Source organism: Pseudophryne corroboree, chromosome 5 (assembly GCF_028390025.1).
Source record: "Pseudophryne corroboree isolate aPseCor3 chromosome 5, aPseCor3.hap2, whole genome shotgun sequence".
NCBI classification, from domain to species: domain Eukaryota; kingdom Metazoa; phylum Chordata; class Amphibia; order Anura; family Myobatrachidae; genus Pseudophryne; species Pseudophryne corroboree.
The window spans coordinates 709282932-709304295 of record NC_086448.1 but is presented as its reverse complement, the minus strand read 5'-3'; the positions used below and the strand labels follow the sequence as shown (position 1 = coordinate 709304295).

Here is a 21364-nt window from a genome sequence, read left to right as displayed (position 1 = left end):
AAATATTTTTTTACTCTAATTTTATTTTTTGCGCCATTGTTTCCCTCCCTCAGATATCATAAGTACAATTTTTAGGTGAAGTCACTCTAGACCATCTCTACGGAACCCCAAGCCGTACATGCCAATTTGTTCCTTACATGAATAAAGAAAGAATGTAAAGCAATATACATCAGCTACATTTGTATTGTACATGCAGAGCTTTCATTGGTAAGAGAAGCTACAATCGGAGTGATACGGGCAGCGGTGCCAAGGGAAGGGGGGGGGGGGCAGGTACTATGTACCCTGGCCCAGGCTTGACGGAGGGGCCTAGATGGGGCCCAAGTCCCCCTTACCTGGCAGCAGCACTTGCAGTTCTTCTCCTCAGTCCAGCACACGCTGCTTTGTGCTGTGCTGCAGTGTGTCCAGGGAGGCACTTAAAGTACTATTTTTGTTCTGTTTTTATTTTTGTAAGTTTGTAGGGCCACATCCCCCATGATTAGGCCACTCCCCCTGAAAAGTACCTGGGCCACGGCCCGGCTAAGACTCTGGGGGGGGTAGTGGCTATGGCTAACCCTCCCCTGTGGTACCTAACCCTAACATTCCGACACTTACCCTCGAGATGTTGGTGTTTGGTGTTCCGGCACTAGGTTTTCAAGTGGTGTCAGAATTCCGGTGTCGGTCACATGACTGCCAGCATCCCGAGTGCTGGGATGCTAACCGCATCCCGCTACTACACTATACTATTGCTGCTTTTTTTTCCAAGTAATAGATAACAGGGAAGGATATTTCCTCTAAATCCATTAGCCATGTGAGTAGAATTACATGCCAAAATGACTTTAGCTGACTTTGTTTCTTATGCTTGTAGGTTACAGAGCACCTGGTGCCGACAGCAATATTGTGTACTGAATGTTATTAGAATGCAGCATGTAAATTAACTAGGAGCAAATGACATCATGGACTGACCTCATTACCAACATCCCTGAGTTGCTGGTTCATAGTGATATGCTGCATTTTCATGGCTGTCTGTAAGAAAATAAATACTGTACTTCTATATGTTAGGGAATATACAGTATTTTGCAATGGAATATTACCCCTTTGGTGCAGACCTGTACAACCTGTGGTTTTCCAGGTCTTGTGAAACTACATCTCCCAACATACCTTGCCAACTATCGGCTATCAGTTACTGGCAAATGGCAAAGCATACTGGGGCTCATAGTTTCACAACAGCTGGAAAGCCACAGTTTGTCCAGGCATGGTGTGGAGAATTACATGACATTGCTTTGTAGTGTGGAACAGGTAACATCACTAAGAGGTTGTATTGCCATTTGACTCAAATAAAACAATAGATCCTATGCTTGTTATAAAGCAAATCCTTGATGCAGTAATTTAATCCTTGACCCAATAGTTCCCAAACTTTCTTGAATCACGGTGCCCTAGAGTATCAGCATTTGTTTCACTGCACCCCTAGGATAAAAGTTATTTATTGATAAATTTGGAAAGAAAATATAAAATTAAGTCAATTGTGCCTACCTGCCATCCTTAGGGTCAGGTTTGTGGTGGTGTACAGTTGTGCTTCTGATTGTCCCTATGTTTTATGATTGTCAACCACCAGAACTGGTTTTGTCTATCACTTTCACCAAAAATCATCTGACTTGGTCCTATACACCAACCAGAGGCACCGCCTGCAAGAGCCTTGTGGCTCCCCAGGGTGACTAGGCACACAGTGTGGGAACCACTGGCTTAACCCTAACTATTATCAAAGTTGCAGAGATACTGATTATTGGTTTCTCTAAGGCTCACAGATAGAGAGATACATTAAATGAGATTTTGGGTGTTTTTCCACATCATGATTTATGAAGCGAGTTATATTGAGTTCTCTCGCCCGAGGGCTTCGACAGGTCAGTGTTTTATGCTTTGTGTTAGCAGGTTTGCCATGCTATTCATCAGCAGAGCAGTGTATTTATTGCCATGAAAATTTGCCTCGTCAATGATATTTTAAGACCAGGAGCTGGAAATCTGTAGCATGAAGGGTAGCCACGCCCAGTCTTCAAGGGCCACTCATAGACACCATAAGAGCATTTCCTTAAAATACTTCTCTAATAATAATAATAAAGCAGATAAGTGATTCAAGGAACTGTTTCCGCAATGACCCAGCAACTTTCACTTGATGATGATTGCAGCATGCACATGTGTTTGGTCATCAGCGGACTGTACAGCTTGGGCCCAGGCTCTACTTAATTGCTGAACAAGAACGCAACAAGAACTGTGTAGCATTTGTGTCCTAAGTCACTGCTATTTTATTTTTACAGATATTAATTAACAATACCAACTAGTAATAATGCTTACTGTAGGATTATGTACCATAAATAATGTAACTACATGAGTAGGTAGGTCTACTCTTTCCAAATATACTACATTGATTATTACTATTATTACGTTTTTGGGGAACCAGTAGGTATGTTAATTTCTTAAACCTGTAGTCATTTCCAAGTATCTCCACCTGCTTACATCCATCTCTACAGACCAGCGACAAGCAAAGTTTTGCACAGCTGCTAATGCTGAACTACATTTAGCATCCCATGCTTAGTGATCATATTTATTTAATCCGTAAAATTGAACCTTGTCAGTGTGGAATTGGAGCATGAAGGGTCGGTCTGGAATCTTCAACTATAGGGTCTCACTGCTGGATTGAAATTGATATTTTACAAGTACAGTAGTATCATATTTATTGTAAACTATACAAAAAACTATACAAAAAAGGGTGTGCGAGTCTAATATGTGGGCTTTAAACAATACATATATGCACATTTGCCATGTTTGCCATGTCTCAGGCACTGAAGTGCTCAGTCAGTCTTGAATATGTACCACATGATAACTTCAATGTCCAGCACATGATATGCTTCTATCTGGGGTTAGTTATTAACTATCTGTTGGGGCTGATGTTGAAAGGATTAAAAGAATAACTAAGTGGCCACATTAGTCATGAATAAATATTAAGGGGGAGATATAGCAACCACCAATCAAATCCTAGCTATCTTTTATCTAGTACTTTCTACAAAAAGCTAGAATCTGATTGGTTACTATAGACAACACTGCCAATTTTCCTATTAGAAGGCTTGATAAATCTCCCCCTAAACATGATTCATTTTCAGGAATTTTCCTGAATGTGCCTAACAATTACAATGCATTATTATTTGGAAAAAGTCCCCAGATATATGCACCAAACATTACACCGATAAACTAACATAAAGAGTTGGTATGTTGGGGAAAGGCAATTGGCATTAATATACGGGCTGATGCACAGAACCAGTCTCTAACATTGTTTTGGGAAATATAATAAACATCTCTTGCACCTGCCTTTCAGGTCCAGCCAATAAATATGCCTGATCCCTATGTAGCACATGGCTCATGTTGAGTGTGTACATCATGACGTTGCAATGGTTGTGTGGGCAATCAGGTTTAGATGCTTCTTATATTAAATATCTCCTTAGGCAGCTTATTATATTAAATGAACAATCTACAAATAAAACATATACAGAACAATCTGAGACACGCAGGCACGCATTGATTAGCCCAGCAGGTTTCTATCTGCTCTTTTCTATATACATAGTGCATACTGTCACAAGCAAATTGTCAGATCACTTCATGTCTGGTGATGCTGATTAGTTCAGTATACTGCAGATACAGTCTGATACACTACAAAAGACAAGTGCAAGAAACATTGGCATAAGCCAAGTACGCAACATGTGACTCTCCAATGAATGGTCATATATCTACAACCTTAAGCTTTTTGTAGGCAAATGTGGGGTATTTCATGCAAAAGTCTTTCTACACAGATGGGGAGGGGGGGGGGGGGCAATGTAATAGGGCGTGAGAATCAGAAAGTGAGAGATTTTGTGAGAGTTCTCCTGGGCTTTTTTAAAGTGGCAATCATTTACGATGGAAAATCAACCTAAAAACAAGAGAACTCTCATAAAATCTCTCAATCTCTGATTCTCACGCCCTATTATATTCCCCCCATGGTGCCTTGTAAATTAATTCTATAATAGTAATTTAGCCAAAAGCACCTTAGCACATAACAAGTAATTTACAAACCAGTCACAGAACAGGGCAACTTTAACCGTGTTACCATTGCAATGTCATGAAAGTCTATTTGCAGACTAGAAAAATGGGGAACAATTACATGTGGCCACAGGGTGACATTTTGGGGTACCTCACTGCTGCAAGACCGTTGCAGTGACTGTCCTATTACATACAAGATGTGTGGTAGGGTTAAAGATTAGGTATATTTCAATTGTAGGTTTGTGTGTTAGTACAGGACATAGGCTACATAAAGCATGACCACATGGGCTTGGGGTTGAAAGTGTTAAAGGGCTTATATAGAAAAGGGGTGGAGCTATAAGCAGTGTTGTATGGGTGTGGCCGGCGCCACGTAGGTGTATACACCCCCAGCCACAAAGTATCTATATAAAAACATAACTAATGAATGTGATGAAACTAGAGATACAATTTTAATACTTATAATGAAGGGCTATTGCTCCATCTGCCCCATTGTTAATCTGGGCCTGCAGAAAATGTCCAGAATCTTACAGCACCTTAGAGGTGGTGCAAATCAATTGTTTTAAGTCTGTTACTTCAAATTGGAAAACTTCAACTTTCAATTATGGACCAAATATGTTAGCAGGCCATGCTTAGCGGTGCCATATTTGGACATGAGTTGCACAGCTCCACCTTCCAAATCACAATGATTTCACAGATTGCATAGATTGGCCAGACTATATTCAGTGATTGTGTGTGTTTGTGAATGCCTGATTTGTAAAAATACAGGTAGGATACCCAGGCCCCTTTGTGGCTCATACTCATGAGCCCTCACCTACACTATTCACAAAGTCTCCGTAAAAGTCAGTACTGCCCATGCAGCCTAGAGTACATTACCACACTGAGCCCACCACCAGCTATGCACAAGCCTCAGCAAAAGCTGGATCTGCATGTGCAACCTATGGGGATATGACCATGTGGAGTAGAATGGAATAGTAGCAAATAGCCAGTATGTAAATATAGTTAAGTACTACACATGTCAAAATATCATTAGACTTTCCAGGGACGCTTTGCCGCTGGAAAGATTCATCCTCATGACCTGAACACTGGACAGAATCATCATAATAAAAATTATATTGCATTTCAATTTTCACAGTTAATAAGAAGAAGAAGAAGAAGAAGAATTACTGGAAAATAACAGGAGATGTAATTCGCCAGACTTAAAAAGAACAGTGACAAAAATACATAATCTGTTATATTCTATTGATGTGAAATAATGTTTGATACTTTTTCTATCTTGCAGTAGTTCAGTATTATGACAGCGTGGTGTGAATAGATAATGTTTGTATTGCCGCATTGGGTTACTTTACTTTGACCAGTCTAGTGCAATTAGGATAATGAAAGCCAAAGTGTCATGAGTTGCTATGAGTTTGCACCTCTTCTTGTAAACCATCAACAAATGGATTAATACTTTCCTCCCTTTGTGACACATTTGACATCAGCTTCCATAGCAACGTTATTAGCCTTCCTAAGCAAGCCGCAAAAAAATCTGATACTGTAGAAGTGTCAAGAAAAGTAAAATAAAATAGAAAACTAGATGTAAACGTATTGCAAGCAATCATGCTTATTTTCTGATATGGTATATATAGTACAAGTGCATTGTAATTAATACTAACCAATCAAATATAAACTTGGATCAATTTAGTACAAGCTAGACTACTAAAAGTAAGCACCTGATTGGTCACTATGAGATCATGTGATACATAGGAAACAGGGCTTGATTCCAAGTTGTGCAAAATTCAGGGCGAAAATGTTCAGATGGGAAATCACAACTATGTCCCTGTCACATGAGCACTCTTCAGCTTCCATGTTTGATGATATAATCTGTGTTTGCCTATAAAATAAAAAATAATTACAATATGGATAAAGTGGGCTCCCTGGGGCACGTGCTTTGATGTCCCCTCAACCCCACCCACTTGAATCCACCACTGCAGCTCCCTGCAACCCTGTCACCCATGAGGGTTTCTGATGTGGGTGTGAGTTGTCCCCTTACCCATATTAATTACATTCACTCTACAACCTCCCCCCTCCTTTCCCTCACCTGGGTCCATGTGCCCCGTGCAGAGGCGCCGGTGCTGCTGCGGAGGCTGCTGCCTGGGAGAGGGCAGAGGAGGACGGGAGAGTGTGCTGCCCGACACACTTGGCTCTGTCCCCCGGCGGGGTAAAGAAGATGATCACCGCGAAACTCAACTGCTGCACCATCCGCGGAGATCTCCGCATGGCTGCTCTGCCCGGTGGGGTAAGATAGGAGGTCACCACACTGCTGCTGGGATCAGGCTCCCACCACCAGCAGTGCAGAGATCACTGATGCTGCCGCGTATAGGTGATTGAACCAACGGATCCAGCACTGGATCCACTGTCCAATCACATCTGTCCCCGTCAGCGAGGCACTTATACCAGTGCCGCTTTCTCCGCTTTTTTCAATGGCCTTTTACAGCCCAGTGCTTGGCCCCGCCCCCCGCATTATCCCCATTCCCGTTGTAAATGGGAGGCACTGTTATCAGTGCCTTCTAAACCATTTAAATCTATTAAATGACTAGAATAATATAATGAAGATACTTATGACACAGAATATGTGTCATAAGTATCTTCTTTTTATTATTTTAATCATTAATGACAGGGGAGGCACTGCCTCCCCTGACTGCACGTCCCTGCCCTACATCCATAGTAATCCTGATCTTTCTCCCTGTCTTCCTTTCCATAGTTAGATCTCCACCATTATCCTCCACTATACAAACTATGGCTTGGCTGAGCAATGTTACTACAGTAGCAAAGATGACTTTGTTGTTGCTAGGAAATAGTATTATAAAAAAAAGTAAATCATAGAAATGAAAGTAATAGGACATTAATAGAATAGAATGAATAACTTCAGGTGTGAAAAGCAGTAGGTAATAAAGGAAATGTAGTAATATGCAGAGAGAGTGACATATATTCAGCCACTACTGTAATATGCAGAGTGAGGCAGAGATGTGGCCAGAGGCGTAACTAGGGTTTTTGGAGCCCAGGGCAAGATGGAAAATGGCGCCCCCCCTAAAAAAAAAAAAACAGCAAAAGAAGCATGTGCGCGCGCGCCGAAAAAAAATGGCCGTGGCCACACACCAGAAGGGGTGTGGCCACTGAAAATGGCCCACAGTGCCAGTTACATTGCCCCACAGTGCCAGATACAATGCCCCACAGTGCCAGATACATTGCCCCACAGTGCCAGATACATTGCCCCACAGTGCCAGTTACATTGCCAGCTACATTGCCCCACAGTGCCAGATACATTGCCCCACAGTGCCAGATACATGCCCCACAGTGCCAGATACATGCCCCACAGTGCCAGTTACATTGCCCCACAGTGCCAGTTACATTGCCCCCACAGTGCCAGATACATGCCCCACTGTGCCAGATACATGCCCCACTGTGCCAGATACATGCCCCCGCTGTGCCAGATACATTGCCCCGCTGTGCCAGATACATTGCCCCACAGTGCCAGATACATGCCCACAGTGCCAGTTACATTGCCCCACAGTGCCAGATACATGCCCCACTGTGCCAGATACATGCCCCACTGTGCCAGATACATTGCCCCGCTGTGCCAGATACATTGCCCCGCTGTGCCAGATACATTGCCCCGCTGTGCCAGATACATTGCCCCACAGTGCCAGTTACATTGCCCCACAGTGCCAGATACATTGCCCCACTGTGCCAGATACATGCCCCACTGTGCCAGATACATTGCCCCACAGTGCCAGATACATTGCCCCACAGTGCCAGATACATTGCCCCACAGTGCCAGATACATGCCCCACTGTGCCAGATACATTGCCCCACTGTGCCAGATACATTGCCCCACTGTGCCAGATACATTGCCCCACTGTGCCAGATACATTGCCCCACAGTGTCAGATACATTGCCCCACTGTGCCAGATACATTGCCCCACAGTGCCAGATACATGCCCCACAGTGCTAGATACATTGCCCCACTGTGCCAGATACATGCCCCACTGTGCCAGATACATGCCCCTCAGTGCCAGTTACATTGCCCCACTGTGCCAGATACATTGCCCCACTGTGCCAGATACATGCTCCACTGTGCCCCACTGTGCCAGATACATGCCCCACTGTGCCCCACTGTGCCAGATACATGCCCCACTGTGCCAGATACATGCCCCACTGTGCCAGATACATGCCCCACTGTGCCAGATACATTGCCCCACTGTGCCAGATACATTGCCCCACTGTGCCAGATACATGCCCCACTGTGCCCCACTGTGCCAGATACATGCCCCACTGTGCCAGATACATGCCCCACTGTGCCAGATACATGCCCCACTGTGCCAGATACATTGCCCCACTGTGCCAGATACATGCCCCACTGTGCCAGATACATGCCCCACTGTGCCCCACTGTGCCAGATACATGCCCCACTGTGCCAGATAAATGCCCCACTGTGCGCCCCCCCCGATCACTCACCTGCTGTTGTGTCTGTGAGGGGAGGAGAGCGCAGCGCCTCTCCTTCCCCTCACTGCTCCCGGTCTCCGGCGGCTGTGTGGCGCTGGTTCGCCAGCCAATCAGAGCTCGCGGACTGGCAGCCAATCAGGAGCCGGTCTGCAAGCTCTGATTGGCTAACGCCGGAGACCGGACACACGCAGCGCTGCTGGCAGCGATGTTAGTGCTCTGGCGGCGGTGAGGGGAGGGAGAGACGCTGTGCTCTCCTCCCCTCACATTTCGGCGTGATGGGGACGAGTGGGGCATGATGCCCTGGCCGGCGCCGGCGCCCCCATCTCCTGGGCCTGCCAAGGCGCCCAGGGCACGTGCCCCACTCGCCCTACCCTTGTTACGCCTCTGGATGTGGCCTGTAATATGCTGAGACAGGCAGTGCTGTAATCTAGTGAGGCAGACAGTGAAGTAATATGCAGAGACAGTGCTGTAATATGCTGTGATGGGCAGTGCTGTAATATTGTATTGCTGAGGCAGTGCTGTAATCTAGTGAGGCAGACAGTGCTGTAATATGCTGAGACAGTGTTGTAATATGCTGTGATGGGCAGTGCTGTAATACTGTATTGCTGAGGCAGTGCTGTAATCTAGTGAGGCAGACAGTGCTGTAATATACTGAGACAGTGCTGTGATATGCTGTGATGGGCAGTGCTGTAATACTGTATTGCTGAGGCAGTGCTGTAATCTAGTGAGGCAGACAGTGTTGTAATATGCTGAGACAGTGCTGTGATATTCTGTGATGGGCAGTGCTGTCATACTGTATTGCTGAGGCAGTGCTGTAATCTAGTGAGGCAGACAGTGCTGTAATATGCGGAGACAGTGCTGTGATATGCTGTGATGGGAAGTGCTGTAATACTGTATTGCTGAGGCAGTGCTGTAATCTAGTGAGGCAGACAGTGCTGTAATATACTGAGACAGTGCTGTGATATGCTGTGATGGGCAGTGCTGTAGTACTGTATTGCTGAGGCAGTGCTGTGATGGGCAGTTCTGTAATACTGTATTGCTGAGACAGTGTTGTAATCTAGTGAGGCAGGCAGTGCTGTAATATGCAGAGGCACGCAGTGCCATAATATGAAATTGCTGTAAAATGCTGAGCAGGTAGTGCTGTAATATGCTGAGAAGGGATGTTCTGTAATAGTCTGAGGCAGGGTTCTGGTATGAATGGTCGACCATGTTAAGGTCGACAGTCATTAGGTCATTAGGTCGACCACTATTGGTCGACATTGACATGGTTGACATGGACAAATAGTCGACACATGAAAATGTTCGCCACGGGACAGGTCGACCCATGAAAAAGGTCGACATGGATTTTTGAACTGTTTTTTGTGTAACTTATTTCATATTATGACCAGGAACCCCAATTAGTGTACCGCGTCCCCTTGCATGGCTCGCTTCGTTCGCCATGCTGTGGGTAAGGTGCCTCGCTCCACTACTGCTGCGCTCGGCAGCTGGTAAAGTATGAAAAAAGTAAAGAATCTTTTTTTTTTAAAAGCCATGTCGACCTTTTCATGCGTCGACTATTTGTCCATGTCGACCATCTCAATGTTGACCAATAGTGGTCGACCCAGTGACTGTCGACCTAAGTAGGGTCAACCTGCCAAACGGATACCCTGAGGCAGGCAGTGCTGTAATACAGTACTCTGAGAAGAGCTGTGCTGTAATATGCTTAGAAGGGCTGTGCTGCTTGTAATGCAGTATAGTGATAGAAGCAGTGCTGTAATATGCTGTGAGAGGTAGTGTGATGAGGCATTCCATGCTGCAATTTGCAGAGCAGTGCTGAGTGCTGTAATATCTTGAGAAGGGCAGTGCTGTAATACGCAGAAACTGGCTTTGATAACATTCTGAGAGGCAGTGTGTAATATGGTGAGGCTGTCACTGCTATAATTATAAAAGCAGTGCTGTAATATACAGAAACAAACAGTGCTGTAATATGCAGAGACAAGCAGTGCTGTAATATGCAAATGCAGTCTGCAGACTATTCTGTAATTGGATACGTTAGACAGATATGTAATATGCAGAGACATGCACAGCTATAATATAGTGATAAAGGCAGCGCTGTAATATGCAGAGCCAGGCATATCCATAATATGTAGAGACAGGCATGCTGTAATACACAGAGACAGGGGCGTAAGTTAATACCTGGTGCTGTGGAGGTGATATAGACGGTGGTGCCTCCCGTCCCTGGTAGCTCCAGCTTGCTCATGTGAAAACGTCTGTTGGCGCAGTAGCACAGCTGAGGGGACTAAGGGCTAAGGAGAAAGTAATGTGCCAGTAATCCTACCAGAGGGTAATCTACAGCCACTTTCCCCCAGTTCTCCTCAGCCTCATCTCCCCTTGTCTCTCCAGCTTCATTCCTGTGTTTCTGCAGCTCCAGCCCCCCCACCTCCAGTGTCTCTCTAACCAGCCCCCCCAGTGTCCCTCCAGCCAGCCCCCAGTGTCTCTCCAGCTCTAGCCAGTCCCCTTCTGTCTATTCAGTACCCCCCCCCTTTTCTCTCCAGCTTCATTCCTGTGTTTCTGCAGCTCCAGCCCCCACCCCCTCCAGTGTCTCTCTAACCAGCCCCCCTACTGTCCCTCCAGCCAGCCCCCAGTGTCTCTCCAGCTCTAGCCAGTCCCCTTCTGTCTCTTCAGTCCCCCCCCCCCCCCCCGTCTCTCCAGCTCCAATCAGCCCCCTTTTGTCTCTCCAGCTCTGTAATGTCTCTCCAGATCTCTATTGTCTCTCAAGTCAGTTCTCCCCACAAGTAAGCGCGATCATATGTCGCATTTGCCTTAGTTCTATCCGCAAGTCCAGGGTGAGTTGGGGGCAAGCTGATGTGCCATCGCCTGCATTTCTATGCTGTAACAATGCAATTTGCCCCCGCTCGCACCAATATACAGTATTGCTATGGTAGTCTCATGTTCAAGTATATTTTAAAGTTTGTCTTCAAAGAGCAGGTTTTTTATTTTTCCCATACACATCTAGAAGTCCCTGAAAGAATTTATATATATATATATATATATATATATATATATATATAAACATTTTCAGAAGTGTCATATATACAATAAAAATAAATATTGTCATTTATACAATTCTAACAGTTGCAATGAAGTTAGAGAGCACTAATGTAGACTTTTGCCTTTTAAAAATACATTTTCTAAATTTTGGTGACTCCTAAAACCTGCTGCCTGAAAAATACTCAAGACAGACTCATCACTTTGCCGTATTACATGCTCACCCTGCAGATTAGGTACAACTCTCATTCCAAATTCTTTTTTATACAAGTATTTGTATTTTAAAGGGCAGGGCATATAAATTACAGAAATAATCGATACTAAATAAATATGGGAAAATGTCAAAATATTATTATGTTGAATGGTATATTTAAGGTAATTAAATAAATATAAACAAGTTTTTATAACAATTGTAAAACATACATAAATGAAATTATAACTTTATTATTATTATTATTAGTAGTAGTAGTAGTAGTAGTAGTAGTAGTAGTAGTAGTAGTAGTAAATAATAATAATAATTTTATTTATATAGCGCTCTTTCTCCAATAGGGCTTATGGCGTTTAACAGAATGAATATAATACAGTACATAAACAATGAAGTACAGAAAAGTTTTTCATAAAATACAAAGAGCATGGAGATACTAAACGCAATTAAGAAAATGCTTGAATAAACAGGAAAGTCTTCAGTCTGTTTTTGAAGGATAGAGTGGAGGCATCTCGAACTGTAGTAGTAGAAGCAGCAGAAGCATGGCAGTAACCAGTCTGGTGTAGACAGTGCTCGGCACACAGCACATATGCCCTGTGAACCATCCGTATAAACCCGCAATGGTCTATGTGCCGCCACCAGCTGCAGTGCTGCCCGCTGTAATGTATGTAGCAGTGTGCCCAGATCCTTCTATGCCGGGCGCACCGCTGCATATATTACAGCTGGCTGCGCTGCAGCCGCCCACCCAAAGCCTCAGCTAACTGCATCAGGTGTCATGTGATTGTTGTTGCCATATCAGAACTATAAATCCTAAATTGGAGCCTGAAGAAACAAACCAAGAAAACTGGTAAATATCAAGTTTCTCCTTTTAGCCTGCCACAGTGATTTATGTTATGAAAACACACCTCATTTCTTTATGTGATTGCTGCTTTAATGACATACCTGGCATGGTCGTATCAGATGCGACCATACCAGGCTGATCTTTCTCTGACATAGTCACATCTGATGTGACATGCCAGAAACGCACACAGGGCGGCTGGTTGGCGGCTTCTGGAAAAGAATCTCCTATCTCAGAGGGACCTCCCGACCACCTCTGCATCCTTGGACCCTCCCCCATTCTCCACAGTGTAGCCACTCACTGCTAATCGGGCAGCCCGGCAGCACGCCCATCTGGTGGCTGCAGAGAGGAGCAGCTGCTGGGGAATTTTAGATGAAGCATCCACCAGCCTCCCAGTGTACTCGGCAGCTGGAAAGAGGAACAGCCACCGGGTAAATGCAAAGCTGCGATGTAGCAATGTCCTGATCAGTGGTAGATCGATATATATATCGGTTACCTTTGTTCTGCAAAAAATAAATAAACATTTTAAAAGTGTAAAAAAAATATATATATATATATATATATATATATATCTACAGTGCATCCGGAAAGTATTCACAGCGCTTCATTTTTTCAACGTTTTGTTATGTTACATCCTTATTCCAAAATGGAATAAATTCATTTTGCCCTCCAAATTCTACACACAATACCCCATAATGACAACGTGAAAAAAAGTTATTTTGGGATTCTTGCAAATTTAATTAAAAAAAACAACTAAGAAATCACATATACATAAGTGTTCACAGCCCGTGCCATGAAGCTCAAAATTTAGTTTAGGTACATCCTGTTTCCACTGATCATCCTTGAGATGTTCCTAAAGCTTAAGTGAAGTCCACCGGTGGTAAATTCAGTTGATTGGACATGATTTGGAAAGGCACACACCTGTCTATATAAGGTCCCACACTTGACAGTGCATGTCTGAACACAAACTTAGCATGAAGGAATTGTCTGTAGACCTCCGAGACAGAATTGTCTTGGGGCACAAATCTGGGGAAGGGTACAGAAAAATATCTGCTGCTTTGAAGGTCCTAATGAGCACAGTGGCCTCCATCATCCGTAAATGGAAGAAGTTCGGACCCTCCAGGACTAGAGCTGGTTGGCTGTCTAAACTGAGTGATAGGGGGAGAAGGGCACTAGTCAGGGAGGTGACCAAGAACCCGATGGTCACTCTGTCAGAGCTACAGCATTCCTCTGTGTAGAGAGAGGAGAACCTTTCAGAAGGACAACCATCTCTGCAATCCACCAATCAGGCCTGTATGGTAGAGTGGCCATATGGAAGCCACTCCTTAGTAAAAAGCATATGGCAGCCTGCCTGGAGTTTGCCAAAATACACCTGAAGGACTCTCAGACCATGAGAAACACTCTGGACTCATTATACAAAGATTGAGCTATTTGGTGTGAATGCCAGGCATCATATTTGGAGGAAACCAGGCACCGCTCATCACCAGGCCAATACCATCCCTACAGTGAAGCATGGTGGTGGCAGCATCATGCTGTGGGTATGTGTTTCAGCAGCAGGAACTGGGAGACTAGTCAAGATAGAGGGAAAGATGAATGCAGCAATGTACAGAGACATCCTGGGTGAAAACTTGCTCCAGAGCGCTCTTGACCTCAGACTGGGGCCACGGTCCATCTTTCAGCAGGGTAATGACCCTAAGCACACACAGCAAATATATCAAAGGAGTGGCATCAGGACAACTCTGTGAATGTCCTTGAGTGGCCCAGCCAGAGCCCAGACTTGAATCCGATTGAACATCTCGGGAGAGATCTAAAAATGGCTGTGCACCGACGCTTCTCATCCAACCTGATGGAGCTTGAAAGGTGCTGCAAACAGGAATAAGCGAAACTGATCAAAGATAGGTGTGCCAAGCTTGTGGCATCATATTTAAAAAGACTCGAGGCTATAATTGCTGCCAAAGGTACATCAACAAAGTATTGAGCAAAGGCTGTGAATACTTATGTACATGTGATTTCTTCGTTTTTTTATTTTTAACAAATTTGCAAAAATCACAAAAAACTTTTTTCACATTGTCAATATGGGGTATTGTGTGTAGAATTTTTTTGGGAAAAAATTAATTTAATCCATTTTGGAATAAGGCTGTAACATAACAAAATGTGGAAAAAGTGAAGCGCTGTGAATACTTTCCGGATACACTGTAGATGATGAAAAAGGATTCAAGGTTAGAGGAAAATCAATATTATTGAAAAAATGTACAGTACATATTTATGCAGAAATATTTGCTGTTATTATGATTATGATCCTTTATAACTATGGTGCCAACATATTAGGAAGCCCTCTGCAGATAATGATTGTCATTACGAGTCCTTTCACCAGCTGAGTTTATATTTCAAATCCCCCCACTCCCATATAAACACACAGGGGCACCGAGAGATGTGGGTTCTGATTGGAGGTGGCTGGAGGGAACCCCGACCACCTGTACACACAGCACGATGCACAAATATAATGATAGATATATTGGCCGTTGGTTGTGTTGCAGGGCCGATGTGATATGTCTGTGAATGATGGCATTCACAGACATATCGCTCGTACGCACTGGCCGACAGACCCGAAATATATCGGCCATTTAATAGAACAGCCGATATATCAGCCAGTGTGTACACCTACAAAGGCATCTACAAAGACCATAAAGGAGGAGTGCATATTGAAGTACACTAGGTGTTCTGGTGCAAAGTCAGTGATATGCAGAGAGCTTCCTGTGTTCATTGGAAATTAAATCCAAAGTATCACATTTTACTAATAGTACAGTATATAAAAAAATACATAATAGAAGATGTAGGTTCAAACTGTATATGCTGGTTCACAGTAGTATAGTGACATTGGGGCATATGCACTAAGGGCCTAATTCAGATCTGATCGCTGGGCTGCGTTTTTTGCTGCCCTGCGATCAGATAGTCGCCGCCTACAGGGGGAGGGTAAAATTGCTGTGCAGGTGTGCGTTCCTATGCGTTGCAGAGCTGCACAAATATCAGTTTGTGCAGTCTCTGCGCAGCCCAGGACTTACTTATCCAGTGCGATTGAATCCTGCTGATCGGGGCCGGAGCTGACGTCGGACACCCTCCCTGAAAACGCTGGAACCCGCCTGTGTTTTTATGAACATTCCCTGAAAATGGTCAGTTGCCACCCACAAGTGGCCTCTTCCTGTCAATCACCTTGTGAACACCCGTGCAAATGGATCCTTCACACCATCCCATCGCTGACCGTCGATGCCCGCTGTAGCTGTCCGACGCACCTGTGCATTGCGGTGCATACGCATGCACAGTTTGGATCTGATCGCCCACTTTGCAAAAATACACAGCAGCGATCAGATCTGAATTAGGCCCTAGGTCTTGGATAGTGATAAAGTGGAGAGAGATAATTACCAATTAGTCAGCTCCTAACTTGTTTTTCAAACACAAGGGTCTATGTACTAAGCCTTGGAGATAGATAAAGTGGACAGAGATTAAGGGGCAGATTTATTAAGCCTGGTGAAGTGATAAAGTGATAAACTTCCATGTTACAGGCCGAGTTTGAAAAATGAAAGTTAGGAGATGATTGGCTGGTACTTTATCACCTTCCACTTTATCACTTCACCAGGCTTAATAAATATGTCCCTAAGTACCAACCAACCAGCCCCTAACTGTCATTTTTCAAACACAGGTGCAGATGTACTAAGCCTTGGAGAAAAATAAAGTGGAGAGAGATAAACTACCAACCAATCAGCACCTGTCATTTTTCAAACTCAGCCTATAACATGGCAGTTAGGAGCAGATTGGCTCATACTTTATCTCCGACCATTTTATCTCTCTCCAAGTCTAAGTAGCACCATTAACAGAACGTAGCACCATTAACAGAATTATTCAACCAGTCACTAACTACAGGAGTAATTCCAGAGGACTGGCAAAAAGTGAATATAGTCCCACTGCACAAAAGTGGAAGCAAGGAAGAGGCAAGCAACTACCAACCAGTGAGCCTTACATCAGTAGTAGGGAAAGTGATGGAAACACTCTCTTAAAAGAAAGAATTGTAGATTATCTCAAATCCAGCAATTTACATGATTCCAAACAGCATGGATTCACTGGGGAGAGATCATGTCAAACAAACATTATTGACTTTTTTTGACTGTGTGACTACAGTAATAAATAAAGAGCCGTAGATATACAGATGGAGCCGCGCTCATTTGAGGTGGCTCCATTGCAAACGTGCACTCCCGGCGTGACTAGGCGATATGTTTGCCTAGTCACGCTGGGAGTGCACAGAGACGCTCTCATTCAGAGCGTCTCTGTCCGGGCGCGCAGACGGAGATGCTCTCCATTCAAGTGAATGGGGCTCATCTCAGTTGCGGGCATGCGCGCCCGGCCAGATTGAGATGCTCTCGGCGATAGGCGCGCCCGGGCGGCCGCACCTAGTCACAGACGGAGCCATGACTAGCGTGGCTTCATCTGTAGCTTATCTAGACTTTAGTAGGTCTTTTGACACTGTCCCACACCACAGACTGCTAAATAAACTCAAAATCTTGGGATTTGATATTAACATGGTTGAATGGATAACATCTTGGTTGCAGGATAGAAAACAGAGAGCTGTAGTAATTGGAGTGCATTCACAGGAGGGGAATGTTACTAGTACCCCAGGGATCTGTACTTGGACCAGTGCTTTTTAATATCTTTATTGGTGCCATTGCAAATGGCATTAAAGGGAAAGTACTGTAGGCCTTTTTGCAGATGACACAAAGGTATGCAACAGGGTAGACACACCAGGAGGGGTAAAACAAATGATTGAGGATCTAGGTAGACTAGAGGAATGGTGAAGACCATGACAATTACAGTTTAATGCCAAAAAATGCAAAATCATGCCCTTGGGTTTCAAAAATTCACTATACAGGAAACTACTAAGAAGGAAAGGGATCAAGGAGTCACTATTTCAGGTGACATATACCCCGTTCACATCGCACAAATAACCCGGTATCGATCCGGCATATTGCCGGTTTACACTGGTCAGTGTGCGATCTGAAAGCGCCATGTTGGAATTCCCGGGTCGCCTGACCTGGTAATTCAACCCGGGTTATAAGAAGGGTTATTCCCAGGTTGAATACCGGGTCAGTGGCTGCGTAAACGGATTCCCGGGTCGCACCCGGTTACTAGATAGGGAGAGTCAGTGTGGAAATGAGCTCATCTCCCAGCGCCGCCTCCGTCCCCGCTGCCGGCTCTGACCCCCGCCGCTATGGCAACCGACCCGGCATACTGCCGGGTCTGGAAGCCAGGGAAAGGGATAGCAGAGTCTCCAATACCAGATCCCACCTGGTAAGGACACGTTTCCAATTCCCGGGTGGGATTCGGCATTGGAGATTTGAAAGTAGAGATGAGCGGGTTTGGTTCGTCGAGATCCGAACCCCCACGAACTTCACCCATTTTACACGGTTCCGAGGCAGACTCGGATCCTCCCGCCTTGCTCGGTTAAACCGAGCGCGCCCGAACGTCATCCCGCTGTCGGATTCTCACGAGATTCGTATTCTATATAAGGAGCCGCGCGTCACCGCCATTTTCACTCGTGCATTGGAGATGATAGGGAGAGGACGTGCAGTGTTCTCTCAGTTGTGTTCAGTGTGCTGCAAATATCTGTGCTCAGTGTGCTGCAAATATCTGTGCTCAGTGTGCTTGCAAATATCTGTGCTCAGTGTGCTGAAAATATCTACATTCTCTGCCTGAAAAACGCTCCATATCTGTGCTGCATTGTAGTATATAGTAGGAGGACAGTGCAGAATTTTGCTGACTAGTGACCACCAGTATTATATCAGTACGGTACACTAGTCCACTGCTCTACCTACCTCTGTGTCGTCAAGTATACTATCCATCCATACCTGTGGTGCATTTTAGTTGTGCGCAGTATATATAGTAGTAGGACAGTGCAGAATTTTGCTGACCACCAGTATATAATATATAGCAGTACGGTACAGTAGTCCACTGCTCTACCTACCTCTGTGTCGTCAAGTATACTATCCATCCATACCTGTGGTGCATTTTAGTTGTGCGCAGTATATATAGTAGGAGGACAGTGCAGAATTTTGCTGACCACCAGTATATAATATATAGCAGTACGGTACAGTAGTCCACTGCTCTACCTACCTCTGTGTCATCAAGTATACTATCCATCCATACCTGTGGTGCATTTTAATTGTGCACAGTATATATAGTAGGAGGACAGTGCAGAATTTTGCTGACCACCAGTATATAATATATAGCAGTACGGTACAGTAGTCCACTGCTCTACCTACCTCTGTGTCGTCAAGTATACTATCCATCCATACCTGTGGTGCATTTTAGTTGTGCGCAGTATATATAGTAGTAGGACAGTGCAGAATTTTGCTGACCACCAGTATATAATATATAGCAGTACGGTACAGTAGTCCACTGCTCTACCTACCTCTGTGTCGTCAAGTATACTATCCATCCATACCTGTGGTGCATTTTAGTTGTGCGCAGTATATATAGTAGAAGGACAGTGCAGAATTTTGCTGACCACCAGTATATAATATATAGCAGTACGGTACAGTAGTCCACTGCTCTACCTACCTCTGTGTCATCAAGTATACTATCCATCCATACCTGTGTTGCATTTTAGTTGTGCGCAGTATATATAGTAGGAGGACAGTGCAGAATTTTGCTGACCACCTTATATAATATATAGCAGTACGGTACAGTAGTCCACTGCTCTACCTACCTCTGTGTCGTCAAGTATACTATCCATCCATACCTGTGGTGCATTTTAGTTGTGCGCAGTATATATAGTAGGAGGACAGTGCAGAATTTTGCTGACCACCAGTATATAATATATAGCAGTACGGTACAGTAGTCCACTGCTCTACCTACCTCTGTGTCATCAAGTGTACTATCAATCCATACCTGTGGTGCATTTTAGTTGTGCGCAGTGCCACTCCTAGATGGGCCAGGTGTTTGTGTCAGCCACTTGTGTCGCTTAGCTTAGTCACACAGCTACCTCATTGCACCTCTTTTTTTCTTTGCATCATGTGCTGTTTGGGGACTATTTTTTAAATCTGCCATCCTGTCTGACACTGCAGTGCCACTCCTAGATGGGCCAGGTGTTTGTGTCAGCCACTTGTGTCGCTTAGCTTAGTCACACAGCTACGTCATTGCACCTCTTTTTTTCTTTGCATCATGTGCTGTTTGGGGACTATTTTTTAAATCTGCCATCCTGTCTGACACTGCAGTGCCACTCCTAGATGGGCCAGGTGTTTGTGTCGGCCACTTGTGTCGCTTAGCTTAGCCATCCAGCGACCTTGGTGCACCTCTTTTTTTCTTTGCATCATGTGCTGTTTGGGGACTATTTTTTAAATCTGCCATCCTGTCTGACACTGCAGTGCCACTCCTAGATGGGCCAGGTGTTTGTGTCGGCCACTTGTGTCGCTTAGCTTTGCCATCCAGTGACCTTGGCGCACCTCTTTTTTTCTTTGCATCATGTGCTGTTTGGGGACTATTTTTTAAATCTGCATCCTGTCTGACACTGCAGTGCCACTCCTAGATGGGCCAGGTGTTTGTGTCGGCCACTTGTGTCGCTTAGCTTAGCCACACAGCTACCTCATTGCACCTCTTTTTTTTCTTTGCATCATGTGCTGTTTAGGGACTATTTTTTAAATCTGCCATCCTGTCTGACACTGCAGTGCCACTTCTAGATGGGCCAGGTGTTTGTGTCGGCCAATTGGGTCGATTAGCTTACTTAGCCATCCAGCGACCTCGGTGCAAATTTTAGGACTAAAAATAATATTGTGAGGTGTGAGGTGTTCAGAAGAGACTGGAAATGAGTGGAAATTATGGTTATTGAGGTTAATAATACTATGGGATCAAAATGATTTAAGCTGTTTTTGAGGGTTTTTTGTAAAAAAAACACCCAAATCCAAAACACACCCGAATCAGACAAAAAAATTTCAGGGAGGTTTTGCCAAAACGCGTCCGAATCCAAAACACAGCCGCGGAACCGAATCCAAAACCAAGACCCGAAAAATTTCCAGTGCACATCACTATTTGAAAGATGTATTAAAGGCAGGTAAGCAATGTAACAAAGGAATGAGGAAGGCTTGTCAGATGCTTGGTTGCATAGGGAGAGGAATCAGCAGCACGAAAGAAGTAATAATGCCATTTAATAGGTCATTGGTACGGCCTCATCTAGAATACTGTGTTCAATTCTGGAGGCCATATCTTCAGAAGGATATTAATACATTAGAGACTGTACAAAAAAGGCCAACTAAAATGGTGCATGGCCTACATCACAAAACATACCCAGAAAGATTAAGAAATCTCAATATGTATAGTTTGGAGCAAAGAAGGGAAAGGGGAGACATGATAGAAGCTTTCAAATATATCAAGGGTTTTAACAAAGTCCAGGAGGGAAACATTCTTCAAATGAAGAGAAATATTAGAACACAAGGACATGCCCTGAAACTGGAGAGAGGTAGGATCAGGGGAAATTTGAGGAAACATTACTTCACAGAAAGAGTAGTGGACAAGTGGAATAGCCCACCATCAGAGGTGGTAGAGGCTAAGACAGTAGAGCAATTTAATCATGCATGGGATAGACATAAGGATATCCTTACAAAGAAATAAGGATCAAATAAGGTTTGAGGTAAAAATATGGTAAAAAAAAGGGGCAGACTAGATGGACCAAGCGGCTCTTATCTGCTGTCACATTCTACAGTATGTTTCTATTCTCTCCCCCCCCCCCC

General features: G+C 44.4%; 1 protein-coding gene and 1 long non-coding RNA gene across 2 annotated transcripts in view; one reads left to right on the top strand and one right to left on the bottom strand.

The window, feature by feature from the left end:
* The window catches only part of STMN2 (stathmin 2), an 81194-nt gene that overhangs the window by 2425 nt on the left and 57405 nt on the right, over window positions 1-21364 (top strand). The window lies entirely within an intron of this gene.
* On the bottom strand, window positions 2586-6403 carry LOC134929356 (uncharacterized). Its single transcript, XR_010178503.1, has 3 exons — window positions 6119-6403; window positions 5751-5911; window positions 2586-2662 (listed from the first exon to the last, which is right to left on the bottom strand). It is a non-coding gene; the product is annotated as an uncharacterized LOC134929356 (long non-coding RNA).